The sequence below is a fragment of the Schistocerca gregaria genome, chromosome 3, assembly GCF_023897955.1.
Source record: "Schistocerca gregaria isolate iqSchGreg1 chromosome 3, iqSchGreg1.2, whole genome shotgun sequence".
Classification (NCBI taxonomy): Eukaryota; Metazoa; Arthropoda; class Insecta; order Orthoptera; family Acrididae; genus Schistocerca; species Schistocerca gregaria.
In genome coordinates, this window is record NC_064922.1 from 589,141,681 (window position 1) to 589,154,225 (window position 12,545).

General features: G+C 51.4%; 26 non-coding genes across 26 annotated transcripts; all 26 read left to right on the forward strand.

Moving 5' to 3' along the window:
• Window positions 1–335: 335 nt before the first annotated feature.
• On the forward strand, window positions 336–408 carry Trnak-uuu (transfer RNA lysine (anticodon UUU)). The gene has a single exon. It is a non-coding gene; the product is annotated as a tRNA-Lys (tRNA).
• A 138-nt stretch (window positions 409–546) lies between these two features.
• Window positions 547–628, forward strand: Trnas-cga (transfer RNA serine (anticodon CGA)). The gene has a single exon. It is a non-coding gene; the product is annotated as a tRNA-Ser (tRNA).
• Window positions 629–1,370: 742 nt separating this feature from the next.
• On the forward strand, window positions 1,371–1,452 carry Trnas-aga (transfer RNA serine (anticodon AGA)). The gene has a single exon. It is a non-coding gene; the product is annotated as a tRNA-Ser (tRNA).
• Window positions 1,453–1,805: 353 nt separating this feature from the next.
• Window positions 1,806–1,878, forward strand: Trnak-uuu (transfer RNA lysine (anticodon UUU)). Its single transcript has one exon. It is a non-coding gene; the product is annotated as a tRNA-Lys (tRNA).
• A 138-nt stretch (window positions 1,879–2,016) lies between these two features.
• On the forward strand, window positions 2,017–2,098 carry Trnas-cga (transfer RNA serine (anticodon CGA)). The gene has a single exon. It is a non-coding gene; the product is annotated as a tRNA-Ser (tRNA).
• A 742-nt stretch (window positions 2,099–2,840) lies between these two features.
• Trnas-aga (transfer RNA serine (anticodon AGA)) lies at window positions 2,841–2,922 on the forward strand. Its single transcript has one exon. It is a non-coding gene; the product is annotated as a tRNA-Ser (tRNA).
• A 353-nt stretch (window positions 2,923–3,275) lies between these two features.
• Trnak-uuu (transfer RNA lysine (anticodon UUU)) lies at window positions 3,276–3,348 on the forward strand. Its single transcript has one exon. It is a non-coding gene; the product is annotated as a tRNA-Lys (tRNA).
• A 138-nt stretch (window positions 3,349–3,486) lies between these two features.
• On the forward strand, window positions 3,487–3,568 carry Trnas-cga (transfer RNA serine (anticodon CGA)). Its single transcript has one exon. It is a non-coding gene; the product is annotated as a tRNA-Ser (tRNA).
• A 742-nt stretch (window positions 3,569–4,310) lies between these two features.
• Trnas-aga (transfer RNA serine (anticodon AGA)) lies at window positions 4,311–4,392 on the forward strand. The gene has a single exon. It is a non-coding gene; the product is annotated as a tRNA-Ser (tRNA).
• Window positions 4,393–4,745: 353 nt separating this feature from the next.
• Trnak-uuu (transfer RNA lysine (anticodon UUU)) lies at window positions 4,746–4,818 on the forward strand. Its single transcript has one exon. It is a non-coding gene; the product is annotated as a tRNA-Lys (tRNA).
• A 138-nt stretch (window positions 4,819–4,956) lies between these two features.
• Trnas-cga (transfer RNA serine (anticodon CGA)) lies at window positions 4,957–5,038 on the forward strand. Its single transcript has one exon. It is a non-coding gene; the product is annotated as a tRNA-Ser (tRNA).
• A 742-nt stretch (window positions 5,039–5,780) lies between these two features.
• On the forward strand, window positions 5,781–5,862 carry Trnas-aga (transfer RNA serine (anticodon AGA)). The gene has a single exon. It is a non-coding gene; the product is annotated as a tRNA-Ser (tRNA).
• Window positions 5,863–6,215: 353 nt separating this feature from the next.
• Window positions 6,216–6,288, forward strand: Trnak-uuu (transfer RNA lysine (anticodon UUU)). Its single transcript has one exon. It is a non-coding gene; the product is annotated as a tRNA-Lys (tRNA).
• A 138-nt stretch (window positions 6,289–6,426) lies between these two features.
• On the forward strand, window positions 6,427–6,508 carry Trnas-cga (transfer RNA serine (anticodon CGA)). The gene has a single exon. It is a non-coding gene; the product is annotated as a tRNA-Ser (tRNA).
• Window positions 6,509–7,250: 742 nt separating this feature from the next.
• On the forward strand, window positions 7,251–7,332 carry Trnas-aga (transfer RNA serine (anticodon AGA)). Its single transcript has one exon. It is a non-coding gene; the product is annotated as a tRNA-Ser (tRNA).
• Window positions 7,333–7,685: 353 nt separating this feature from the next.
• Window positions 7,686–7,758, forward strand: Trnak-uuu (transfer RNA lysine (anticodon UUU)). Its single transcript has one exon. It is a non-coding gene; the product is annotated as a tRNA-Lys (tRNA).
• A 138-nt stretch (window positions 7,759–7,896) lies between these two features.
• On the forward strand, window positions 7,897–7,978 carry Trnas-cga (transfer RNA serine (anticodon CGA)). The gene has a single exon. It is a non-coding gene; the product is annotated as a tRNA-Ser (tRNA).
• A 742-nt stretch (window positions 7,979–8,720) lies between these two features.
• Window positions 8,721–8,802, forward strand: Trnas-aga (transfer RNA serine (anticodon AGA)). Its single transcript has one exon. It is a non-coding gene; the product is annotated as a tRNA-Ser (tRNA).
• A 353-nt stretch (window positions 8,803–9,155) lies between these two features.
• Window positions 9,156–9,228, forward strand: Trnak-uuu (transfer RNA lysine (anticodon UUU)). Its single transcript has one exon. It is a non-coding gene; the product is annotated as a tRNA-Lys (tRNA).
• A 138-nt stretch (window positions 9,229–9,366) lies between these two features.
• Trnas-cga (transfer RNA serine (anticodon CGA)) lies at window positions 9,367–9,448 on the forward strand. The gene has a single exon. It is a non-coding gene; the product is annotated as a tRNA-Ser (tRNA).
• Window positions 9,449–10,190: 742 nt separating this feature from the next.
• Trnas-aga (transfer RNA serine (anticodon AGA)) lies at window positions 10,191–10,272 on the forward strand. The gene has a single exon. It is a non-coding gene; the product is annotated as a tRNA-Ser (tRNA).
• Window positions 10,273–10,625: 353 nt separating this feature from the next.
• Trnak-uuu (transfer RNA lysine (anticodon UUU)) lies at window positions 10,626–10,698 on the forward strand. Its single transcript has one exon. It is a non-coding gene; the product is annotated as a tRNA-Lys (tRNA).
• A 138-nt stretch (window positions 10,699–10,836) lies between these two features.
• Trnas-cga (transfer RNA serine (anticodon CGA)) lies at window positions 10,837–10,918 on the forward strand. Its single transcript has one exon. It is a non-coding gene; the product is annotated as a tRNA-Ser (tRNA).
• Window positions 10,919–11,660: 742 nt separating this feature from the next.
• On the forward strand, window positions 11,661–11,742 carry Trnas-aga (transfer RNA serine (anticodon AGA)). The gene has a single exon. It is a non-coding gene; the product is annotated as a tRNA-Ser (tRNA).
• Window positions 11,743–12,092: 350 nt separating this feature from the next.
• On the forward strand, window positions 12,093–12,165 carry Trnak-uuu (transfer RNA lysine (anticodon UUU)). The gene has a single exon. It is a non-coding gene; the product is annotated as a tRNA-Lys (tRNA).
• A 138-nt stretch (window positions 12,166–12,303) lies between these two features.
• Trnas-cga (transfer RNA serine (anticodon CGA)) lies at window positions 12,304–12,385 on the forward strand. The gene has a single exon. It is a non-coding gene; the product is annotated as a tRNA-Ser (tRNA).
• Window positions 12,386–12,545: the final 160 nt, after the last annotated feature.

Consider the following 12,545-nt stretch of genomic DNA (forward strand, 5'->3'; position numbering starts at 1 on the left):
ACGCGAAGAGCGTCTCCAACGGAACCGTGAAATGGGCAAACACGTGGGAAACATTGCATTCGAGACGCTTGTGAATTTTCCAGTTGGCAAGTGAGTGTCGACAAAACACGAAGCTCCTCTGCTTCAACGTATGAGACGTAAAAGCTGCTGCAATTTGATTTTCATCGTGTGTCAGCTTTCTTCGATAGACAGTTACGAGCCCAGCGTGATGAGTTCGTAGAGAGCATTCAGAGGACGTTTAATTAGTAACAGCTCCATGCAATGATTGCCCAACAGTAAACGACATGAGGCAGTGTGTCCGTAGGATAGTGGGAAGTGACGTGGAGATAACATGAGCCCGGATAGCTCCGTCGGTAGAGCATTAGGCTTTTAACCTAAGGGTCCAGGGTTCAAGTCCCTGTCCGGGCGGAAATTTTAATACTTTGGTAGCGGCTCGCCTACAAGCGGTGAAAGCACTACGGAAAAAAATGCAGCTACGCCGTTCCCTGGCACTGCAGTGCTCTAAACGGCAGCAGGTGCACGTGTCGGGAGAATCTTGTGCTAGCGGCAGTCGTGGCCGAGTGGTTAAGGCGTCTGACTCGAAATCAGATTCCCTCTGGGAGCGTAGGTTCGAATCCTACCGGCTGCGTGCGATTTTGCGTACAAACGAGCAGAAAGTTTCGCGCACATGTGACATGCATGGGTGAATGCCAATGCAAACCAGTGCCACCTCTCTCAGCAAGACGAAGATTTATGTTTAAAGATACTAAATTTCGCGGCGGGCTCTGCTTCCTATGGCTATCGGTTCATCTCGCACGGAAGCTAGTAATGCAGAAATCCGTCGCAGGCCCACGAGCGCACCGCCGTCATTTCCTCGCGCAGTCGCCGTGTTCGTGAGTACGCACATGTACTTGAAAGTGTTGGACAGAGCGAGCATTCATTTCTTTTCAAGTATCGCAATTGAGTCATTTGAGTGCGGCAAAAGCAGTGGTGCAGCGTGTCTTCTCGTAAGATCTCGCAGCTGCTTGGAAGTATGTCCATCGTTTAAGACGACAGAAAACTAGCGTCAGCGGTGCGTCAGTGGGAAGTCGGTGAAGTCGCCATTGGAGCCCCAAGCCAGTAATTACGACACGCAAATCACTCGCACACATTGCAGCTGTACCACCATGCTTGGCAGAGGGACAGGATAGCTGAGTCAAGCAGAGCGCTAGACCGACAACCGAAAGGTCCCGGGTTTAAGCCCCTGTCCAGGCGAAAATTAATACACTGTCGTAACGGCTACTGTGCTGGCCACGGAAGCACTACAGAAACGAGTGAGGCCATGGCGTTTTCTGCCGCCAGGTTGCTTTAAAAGGAGCAGTTTCACTTGTAGAGAGACGCTGCTGCGACGGGCAGTCGTGGCCGAGTGGTTAAGGCGTCTGACTAGAAATCAGATTCCCTCTGGGAGCGTAGGTTCGAGTCCTACCGACTGCGTTTCGTTTTTGTGTCAAGACGCGAAGAGCGTCTCCAACGGAACCGTGAAATGGGCAAACACGTGGGAAACATTGCATTCGAGACGCTTGTGAATTTTCCAGTTGGCAAGTGAGTGTCGACAAAACACGAAGCTCCTCTGCTTCAACGTATGAGACGTAAAAGCTGCTGCAATTTGATTTTCATCGTGTGTCAGCTTTCTTCGATAGACAGTTACGAGCCCAGCGTGATGAGTTCGTAGAGAGCATTCAGAGGACGTTTAATTAGTAACAGCTCCATGCAATGATTGCCCAACAGTAAACGACATGAGGCAGTGTGTCCGTAGCATAGTGGGAAGTGACGTGGAGATAACATGAGCCCGGATAGCTCCGTCGGTAGAGCATTAGGCTTTTAACCTAAGGGTCCAGGGTTCAAGTCCCTGTCCGGGCGGAAATTTTAATACTTTGGTAGCGGCTCGCCTACAAGCGGTGAAAGCACTACGGAAAAAAATGCAGCTACGCCGTTCCCTGGCACTGCAGTGCTCTAAACGGCAGCAGGTGCACGTGTCGGGAGAATCTTGTGCTAGCGGCAGTCGTGGCCGAGTGGTTAAGGCGTCTGACTCGAAATCAGATTCCCTCTGGGAGCGTAGGTTCGAATCCTACCGGCTGCGTGCGATTTTGCGTACAAACGAGCAGAAAGTTTCGCGCACATGTGACATGCATGGGTGAATGCCAATGCAAACCAGTGCCACCTCTCTCAGCAAGACGAAGATTTATGTTTAAAGATACTAAATTTCGCGGCGGGCTCTGCTTCCTATGGCTATCGGTTCATCTCGCACGGAAGCTAGTAATGCAGAAATCCGTCGCAGGCCCACGAGCGCACCGCCGTCATTTCCTCGCGCAGTCGCCGTGTTCGTGAGTACGCACATGTACTTGAAAGTGTTGGACAGAGCGAGCATTCATTTCTTTTCAAGTATCGCAATTGAGTCATTTGAGTGCGGCAAAAGCAGTGGTGCAGCGTGTCTTCTCGTAAGATCTCGCAGCTGCTTGGAAGTATGTCCATCGTTTAAGACGACAGAAAACTAGCGTCAGCGGTGCGTCAGTGGGAAGTCGGTGAAGTCGCCATTGGAGCCCCAAGCCAGTAATTACGACACGCAAATCACTCGCACACATTGCAGCTGTACCACCATGCTTGGCAGAGGGACAGGATAGCTGAGTCAAGCAGAGCGCTAGACCGACAACCGAAAGGTCCCGGGTTTAAGCCCCTGTCCAGGCGAAAATTAATACACTGTCGTAACGGCTACTGTGCTGGCCACGGAAGCACTACAGAAACGAGTGAGGCCATGGCGTTTTCTGCCGCCAGGTTGCTTTAAAAGGAGCAGTTTCACTTGTAGAGAGACGCTGCTGCGACGGGCAGTCGTGGCCGAGTGGTTAAGGCGTCTGACTAGAAATCAGATTCCCTCTGGGAGCGTAGTTTCGAGTCCTACCGACTGCGTTTCGTTTTTGTGTCAAGACGCGAAGAGCGTCTCCAACGGAACCGTGAAATGGGCAAACACGTGGGAAACATTGCATTCGAGACGCTTGTGAATTTTCCAGTTGGCAAGTGAGTGTCGACAAAACACGAAGCTCCTCTGCTTCAACGTATGAGACGTAAAAGCTGCTGCAATTTGATTTTCATCGTGTGTCAGCTTTCTTCGATAGACAGTTACGAGCCCAGCGTGATGAGTTCGTAGAGAGCATTCAGAGGACATTTAATTAGTAACAGCTCCATGCAATGATTGCCCAACAGTAAACGACATGAGGCAGTGTGTCCGTAGCATAGTGGGAAGTGACGTGGAGATAACATGAGCCCGGATAGCTCCGTCGGTAGAGCATTAGGCTTTTAACCTAAGGGTCCAGGGTTCAAGTCCCTGTCCGGGCGGAAATTTTAATACTTTGGTAGCGGCTCGCCTACAAGCGGTGAAAGCACTACGGAAAAAAATGCAGCTACGCCGTTCCCTGGCACTGCAGTGCTCTAAACGGCAGCAGGTGCACGTGTCGGGAGAATCTTGTGCTAGCGGCAGTCGTGGCCGAGTGGTTAAGGCGTCTGACTCGAAATCAGATTCCCTCTGGGAGCGTAGGTTCGAATCCTACCGGCTGCGTGCGATTTTGCGTACAAACGAGCAGAAAGTTTCGCGCACATGTGACATGCATGGGTGAATGCCAATGCAAACCAGTGCCACCTCTCTCAGCAAGACGAAGATTTATGTTTAAAGATACTAAATTTCGCGGCGGGCTCTGCTTCCTATGGCTATCGGTTCATCTCGCACGGAAGCTAGTAATGCAGAAATCCGTCGCAGGCCCACGAGCGCACCGCCGTCATTTCCTCGCGCAGTCGCCGTGTTCGTGAGTACGCACATGTACTTGAAAGTGTTGGACAGAGCGAGCATTCATTTCTTTTTAAGTATCGCAATTGAGTCATTTGAGTGCGGCAAAAGCAGTGGTGCAGCGTGTCTTCTCGTAAGATCTCGCAGCTGCTTGGAAGTATGTCCATCGTTTAAGACGACAGAAAACTAGCGTCAGCGGTGCGTCAGTGGGAAGTCGGTGAAGTCGCCATTGGAGCCCCAAGCCAGTAATTACGACACGCAAATCACTCGCACACATTGCAGCTGTACCACCATGCTTGGCAGAGGGACAGGATAGCTGAGTCAAGCAGAGCGCTAGACCGACAACCGAAAGGTCCCGGGTTTAAGCCCCTGTCCAGGCGAAAATTAATACACTGTCGTAACGGCTACTGTGCTGGCCACGGAAGCACTACAGAAACGAGTGAGGCCATGGCGTTTTCTGCCGCCAGGTTGCTTTAAAAGGAGCAGTTTCACTTGTAGAGAGACGCTGCTGCGACGGGCAGTCGTGGCCGAGTGGTTAAGGCGTCTGACTAGAAATCAGATTCCCTCTGGGAGCGTAGGTTCGAGTCCTACCGACTGCGTTTCGTTTTTGTGTCAAGACGCGAAGAGCGTCTCCAACGGAACCGTGAAATGGGCAAACACGTGGGAAACATTGCATTCGAGACGCTTGTGAATTTTCCAGTTGGCAAGTGAGTGTCGACAAAACACGAAGCTCCTCTGCTTCAACGTATGAGACGTAAAAGCTGCTGCAATTTGATTTTCATCGTGTGTCAGCTTTCTTCGATAGACAGTTACGAGCCCAGCGTGATGAGTTCGTAGAGAGCATTCAGAGGACGTTTAATTAGTAACAGCTCCATGCAATGATTGCCCAACAGTAAACGACATGAGGCAGTGTGTCCGTAGGATAGTGGGAAGTGACGTGGAGATAACATGAGCCCGGATAGCTCCGTCGGTAGAGCATTAGGCTTTTAACCTAAGGGTCCAGGGTTCAAGTCCCTGTCCGGGCGGAAATTTTAATACTTTGGTAGCGGCTCGCCTACAAGCGGTGAAAGCACTACGGAAAAAAATGCAGCTACGCCGTTCCCTGGCACTGCAGTGCTCTAAACGGCAGCAGGTGCACGTGTCGGGAGAATCTTGTGCTAGCGGCAGTCGTGGCCGAGTGGTTAAGGCGTCTGACTCGAAATCAGATTCCCTCTGGGAGCGTAGGTTCGAATCCTACCGGCTGCGTGCGATTTTGCGTACAAACGAGCAGAAAGTTTCGCGCACATGTGACATGCATGGGTGAATGCCAATGCAAACCAGTGCCACCTCTCTCAGCAAGACGAAGATTTATGTTTAAAGATACTAAATTTCGCGGCGGGCTCTGCTTCCTATGGCTATCGGTTCATCTCGCACGGAAGCTAGTAATGCAGAAATCCGTCGCAGGCCCACGAGCGCACCGCCGTCATTTCCTCGCGCAGTCGCCGTGTTCGTGAGTACGCACATGTACTTGAAAGTGTTGGACAGAGCGAGCATTCATTTCTTTTCAAGTATCGCAATTGAGTCATTTGAGTGCGGCAAAAGCAGTGGTGCAGCGTGTCTTCTCGTAAGATCTCGCAGCTGCTTGGAAGTATGTCCATCGTTTAAGACGACAGAAAACTAGCGTCAGCGGTGCGTCAGTGGGAAGTCGGTGAAGTCGCCATTGGAGCCCCAAGCCAGTAATTACGACACGCAAATCACTCGCACACATTGCAGCTGTACCACCATGCTTGGCAGAGGGACAGGATAGCTGAGTCAAGCAGAGCGCTAGACCGACAACCGAAAGGTCCCGGGTTTAAGCCCCTGTCCAGGCGAAAATTAATACACTGTCGTAACGGCTACTGTGCTGGCCACGGAAGCACTACAGAAACGAGTGAGGCCATGGCGTTTTCTGCCGCCAGGTTGCTTTAAAAGGAGCAGTTTCACTTGTAGAGAGACGCTGCTGCGACGGGCAGTCGTGGCCGAGTGGTTAAGGCGTCTGACTAGAAATCAGATTCCCTCTGGGAGCGTAGGTTCGAGTCCTACCGACTGCGTTTCGTTTTTGTGTCAAGACGCGAAGAGCGTCTCCAACGGAACCGTGAAATGGGCAAACACGTGGGAAACATTGCATTCGAGACGCTTGTGAATTTTCCAGTTGGCAAGTGAGTGTCGACAAAACACGAAGCTCCTCTGCTTCAACGTATGAGACGTAAAAGCTGCTGCAATTTGATTTTCATCGTGTGTCAGCTTTCTTCGATAGACAGTTACGAGCCCAGCGTGATGAGTTCGTAGAGAGCATTCAGAGGACGTTTAATTAGTAACAGCTCCATGCAATGATTGCCCAACAGTAAACGACATGAGGCAGTGTGTCCGTAGCATAGTGGGAAGTGACGTGGAGATAACATGAGCCCGGATAGCTCCGTCGGTAGAGCATTAGGCTTTTAACCTAAGGGTCCAGGGTTCAAGTCCCTGTCCGGGCGGAAATTTTAATACTTTGGTAGCGGCTCGCCTACAAGCGGTGAAAGCACTACGGAAAAAAATGCAGCTACGCCGTTCCCTGGCACTGCAGTGCTCTAAACGGCAGCAGGTGCACGTGTCGGGAGAATCTTGTGCTAGCGGCAGTCGTGGCCGAGTGGTTAAGGCGTCTGACTCGAAATCAGATTCCCTCTGGGAGCGTAGGTTCGAATCCTACCGGCTGCGTGCGATTTTGCGTACAAACGAGCAGAAAGTTTCGCGCACATGTGACATGCATGGGTGAATGCCAATGCAAACCAGTGCCACCTCTCTCAGCAAGACGAAGATTTATGTTTAAAGATACTAAATTTCGCGGCGGGCTCTGCTTCCTATGGCTATCGGTTCATCTCGCACGGAAGCTAGTAATGCAGAAATCCGTCGCAGGCCCACGAGCGCACCGCCGTCATTTCCTCGCGCAGTCGCCGTGTTCGTGAGTACGCACATGTACTTGAAAGTGTTGGACAGAGCGAGCATTCATTTCTTTTCAAGTATCGCAATTGAGTCATTTGAGTGCGGCAAAAGCAGTGGTGCAGCGTGTCTTCTCGTAAGATCTCGCAGCTGCTTGGAAGTATGTCCATCGTTTAAGACGACAGAAAACTAGCGTCAGCGGTGCGTCAGTGGGAAGTCGGTGAAGTCGCCATTGGAGCCCCAAGCCAGTAATTACGACACGCAAATCACTCGCACACATTGCAGCTGTACCACCATGCTTGGCAGAGGGACAGGATAGCTGAGTCAAGCAGAGCGCTAGACCGACAACCGAAAGGTCCCGGGTTTAAGCCCCTGTCCAGGCGAAAATTAATACACTGTCGTAACGGCTACTGTGCTGGCCACGGAAGCACTACAGAAACGAGTGAGGCCATGGCGTTTTCTGCCGCCAGGTTGCTTTAAAAGGAGCAGTTTCACTTGTAGAGAGACGCTGCTGCGACGGGCAGTTGTGGCCGAGTGGTTAAGGCGTCTGACTAGAAATCAGATTCCCTCTGGGAGCGTAGGTTCGAGTCCTACCGACTGCGTTTCGTTTTTGTGTCAAGACGCGAAGAGCGTCTCCAACGGAACCGTGAAATGGGCAAACACGTGGGAAACATTGCATTCGAGACGCTTGTGAATTTTCCAGTTGGCAAGTGAGTGTCGACAAAACACGAAGCTCCTCTGCTTCAACGTATGAGACGTAAAAGCTGCTGCAATTTGATTTTCATCGTGTGTCAGCTTTCTTCGATAGACAGTTACGAGCCCAGCGTGATGAGTTCGTAGAGAGCATTCAGAGGACGTTTAATTAGTAACAGCTCCATGCAATGATTGCCCAACAGTAAACGACATGAGGCAGTGTGTCCGTAGCATAGTGGGAAGTGACGTGGAGATAACATGAGCCCGGATAGCTCCGTCGGTAGAGCATTAGGCTTTTAACCTAAGGGTCCAGGGTTCAAGTCCCTGTCCGGGCGGAAATTTTAATACTTTGGTAGCGGCTCGCCTACAAGCGGTGAAAGCACTACGGAAAAAAATGCAGCTACGCCGTTCCCTGGCACTGCAGTGCTCTAAACGGCAGCAGGTGCACGTGTCGGGAGAATCTTGTGCTAGCGGCAGTCGTGGCCGAGTGGTTAAGGCGTCTGACTCGAAATCAGATTCCCTCTGGGAGCGTAGGTTCGAATCCTACCGGCTGCGTGCGATTTTGCGTACAAACGAGCAGAAAGTTTCGCGCACATGTGACATGCATGGGTGAATGCCAATGCAAACCAGTGCCACCTCTCTCAGCAAGACGAAGATTTATGTTTAAAGATACTAAATTTCGCGGCGGGCTCTGCTTCCTATGGCTATCGGTTCATCTCGCACGGAAGCTAGTAATGCAGAAATCCGTCGCAGGCCCACGAGCGCACCGCCGTCATTTCCTCGCGCAGTCGCCGTGTTCGTGAGTACGCACATGTACTTGAAAGTGTTGGACAGAGCGAGCATTCATTTCTTTTCAAGTATCGCAATTGAGTCATTTGAGTGCGGCAAAAGCAGTGGTGCAGCGTGTCTTCTCGTAAGATCTCGCAGCTGCTTGGAAGTATGTCCATCGTTTAAGACGACAGAAAACTAGCGTCAGCGGTGCGTCAGTGGGAAGTCGGTGAAGTCGCCATTGGAGCCCCAAGCCAGTAATTACGACACGCAAATCACTCGCACACATTGCAGCTGTACCACCATGCTTGGCAGAGGGACAGGATAGCTGAGTCAAGCAGAGCGCTAGACCGACAACCGAAAGGTCCCGGGTTTAAGCCCCTGTCCAGGCGAAAATTAATACACTGTCGTAACGGCTACTGTGCTGGCCACGGAAGCACTACAGAAACGAGTGAGGCCATGGCGTTTTCTGCCGCCAGGTTGCTTTAAAAGGAGCAGTTTCACTTGTAGAGAGACGCTGCTGCGACGGGCAGTTGTGGCCGAGTGGTTAAGGCGTCTGACTAGAAATCAGATTCCCTCTGGGAGCGTAGGTTCGAGTCCTACCGACTGCGTTTCGTTTTTGTGTCAAGACGCGAAGAGCGTCTCCAACGGAACCGTGAAATGGGCAAACACGTGGGAAACATTGCATTCGAGACGCTTGTGAATTTTCCAGTTGGCAAGTGAGTGTCGACAAAACACGAAGCTCCTCTGCTTCAACGTATGAGACGTAAAAGCTGCTGCAATTTGATTTTCATCGTGTGTCAGCTTTCTTCGATAGACAGTTACGAGCCCAGCGTGATGAGTTCGTAGAGAGCATTCAGAGGACGTTTAATTAGTAACAGCTCCATGCAATGATTGCCCAACAGTAAACGACATGAGGCAGTGTGTCCGTAGCATAGTGGGAAGTGACGTGGAGATAACATGAGCCCGGATAGCTCCGTCGGTAGAGCATTAGGCTTTTAACCTAAGGGTCCAGGGTTCAAGTCCCTGTCCGGGCGGAAATTTTAATACTTTGGTAGCGGCTCGCCTACAAGCGGTGAAAGCACTACGGAAAAAAATGCAGCTACGCCGTTCCCTGGCACTGCAGTGCTCTAAACGGCAGCAGGTGCACGTGTCGGGAGAATCTTGTGCTAGCGGCAGTCGTGGCCGAGTGGTTAAGGCGTCTGACTCGAAATCAGATTCCCTCTGGGAGCGTAGGTTCGAATCCTACCGGCTGCGTGCGATTTTGCGTACAAACGAGCAGAAAGTTTCGCGCACATGTGACATGCATGGGTGAATGCCAATGCAAACCAGTGCCACCTCTCTCAGCAAGACGAAGATTTATGTTTAAAGATACTAAATTTCGCGGCGGGCTCTGCTTCCTATGGCTATCGGTTCATCTCGCACGGAAGCTAGTAATGCAGAAATCCGTCGCAGGCCCACGAGCGCACCGCCGTCATTTCCTCGCGCAGTCGCCGTGTTCGTGAGTACGCACATGTACTTGAAAGTGTTGGACAGAGCGAGCATTCATTTCTTTTCAAGTATCGCAATTGAGTCATTTGAGTGCGGCAAAAGCAGTGGTGCAGCGTGTCTTCTCGTAAGATCTCGCAGCTGCTTGGAAGTATGTCCATCGTTTAAGACGACAGAAAACTAGCGTCAGCGGTGCGTCAGTGGGAAGTCGGTGAAGTCGCCATTGGAGCCCCAAGCCAGTAATTACGACACGCAAATCACTCGCACACATTGCAGCTGTACCACCATGCTTGGCAGAGGGACAGGATAGCTGAGTCAAGCAGAGCGCTAGACCGACAACCGAAAGGTCCCGGGTTTAAGCCCCTGTCCAGGCGAAAATTAATACACTGTCGTAACGGCTACTGTGCTGGCCACGGAAGCACTACAGAAACGAGTGAGGCCATGGCGTTTTCTGCCGCCAGGTTGCTTTAAAAGGAGCAGTTTCACTTGTAGAGAGACGCTGCTGCGACGGGCAGTTGTGGCCGAGTGGTTAAGGCGTCTGACTAGAAATCAGATTCCCTCTGGGAGCGTAGGTTCGAGTCCTACCGACTGCGTTTCGTTTTTGTGTCAAGACGCGAAGAGCGTCTCCAACGGAACCGTGAAATGGGCAAACACGTGGGAAACATTGCATTCGAGACGCTTGTGAATTTTCCAGTTGGCAAGTGAGTGTCGACAAAACACGAAGCTCCTCTGCTTCAACGTATGAGACGTAAAAGCTGCTGCAATTTGATTTTCATCGTGTGTCAGCTTTCTTCGATAGACAGTTACGAGCCCAGCGTGATGAGTTCGTAGAGAGCATTCAGAGGACGTTTAATTAGTAACAGCTCCATGCAATGATTGCCCAACAGTAAACGACATGAGGCAGTGTGTCCGTAGCATAGTGGGAAGTGACGTGGAGATAACATGAGCCCGGATAGCTCCGTCGGTAGAGCATTAGGCTTTTAACCTAAGGGTCCAGGGTTCAAGTCCCTGTCCGGGCGGAAATTTTAATACTTTGGTAGCGGCTCGCCTACAAGCGGTGAAAGCACTACGGAAAAAAATGCAGCTACGCCGTTCCCTGGCACTGCAGTGCTCTAAACGGCAGCAGGTGCACGTGTCGGGAGAATCTTGTGCTAGCGGCAGTCGTGGCCGAGTGGTTAAGGCGTCTGACTCGAAATCAGATTCCCTCTGGGAGCGTAGGTTCGAATCCTACCGGCTGCGTGCGATTTTGCGTACAAACGAGCAGAAAGTTTCGCGCACATGTGACATGCATGGGTGAATGCCAATGCAAACCAGTGCCACCTCTCTCAGCAAGACGAAGATTTATGTTTAAAGATACTAAATTTCGCGGCGGGCTCTGCTTCCTATGGCTATCGGTTCATCTCGCACGGAAGCTAGTAATGCAGAAATCCGTCGCAGGCCCACGAGCGCACCGCCGTCATTTCCTCGCGCAGTCGCCGTGTTCGTGAGTACGCACATGTACTTGAAAGTGTTGGACAGAGCGAGCATTCATTTCTTTTCAAGTATCGCAATTGAGTCATTTGAGTGCGGCAAAAGCAGTGGTGCAGCGTGTCTTCTCGTAAGATCTCGCAGCTGCTTGGAAGTATGTCCATCGTTTAAGACGACAGAAAACTAGCGTCAGCGGTGCGTCAGTGGGAAGTCGGTGAAGTCGCCATTGGAGCCCCAAGCCAGTAATTACGACACGCAAATCACTCGCACACATTGCAGCTGTACCACCATGCTTGGCAGAGGGACAGGATAGCTGAGTCAAGCAGAGCGCTAGACCGACAACCGAAAGGTCCCGGGTTTAAGCCCCTGTCCAGGCGAAAATTAATACACTGTCGTAACGGCTACTGTGCTGGCCACGGAAGCACTACAGAAACGAGTGAGGCCATGGCGTTTTCTGCCGCCAGGTTGCTTTAAAAGGAGCAGTTTCACTTGTAGAGAGACGCTGCTGCGACGGGCAGTCGTGGCCGAGTGGTTAAGGCGTCTGACTAGAAATCAGATTCCCTCTGGGAGCGTAGTTTCGAGTCCTACCGACTGCGTTTCGTTTTTGTGTCAAGACGCGAAGAGCGTCTCCAACGGAACCGTGAAATGGGCAAACACGTGGGAAACATTGCATTCGAGACGCTTGTGAATTTTCCAGTTGGCAAGTGAGTGTCGACAAAACACGAAGCTCCTCTGCTTCAACGTATGAGACGTAAAAGCTGCTGCAATTTGATTTTCATCGTGTGTCAGCTTTCTTCGATAGACAGTTACGAGCCCAGCGTGATGAGTTCGTAGAGAGCATTCAGAGGACGTTTAATTAGTAACAGCTCCATGCAATGATTGCCCAACAGTAAACGACATGAGGCAGTGTGTCCGTAGGATAGTGGGAAGTGACGTGGAGATAACATCCCGGATAGCTCCGTCGGTAGAGCATTAGGCTTTTAACCTAAGGGTCCAGGGTTCAAGTCCCTGTCCGGGCGGAAATTTTAATACTTTGGTAGCGGCTCGCCTACAAGCGGTGAAAGCACTACGGAAAAAAATGCAGCTACGCCGTTCCCTGGCACTGCAGTGCTCTAAACGGCAGCAGGTGCACGTGTCGGGAGAATCTTGTGCTAGCGGCAGTCGTGGCCGAGTGGTTAAGGCGTCTGACTCGAAATCAGATTCCCTCTGGGAGCGTAGGTTCGAATCCTACCGGCTGCGTGCGATTTTGCGTACAAACGAGCAGAAAGTTTCGCGCACATGTGACATGCATGGGTGAATGCCAATGCAAACCAGTGCCACCTCTCTCAGCAAGACGAAAATGTATGTTTAAAGATACTGAATTTCGCGGCGGGCTCTGCTTCCTATGGCTATCGGTTCA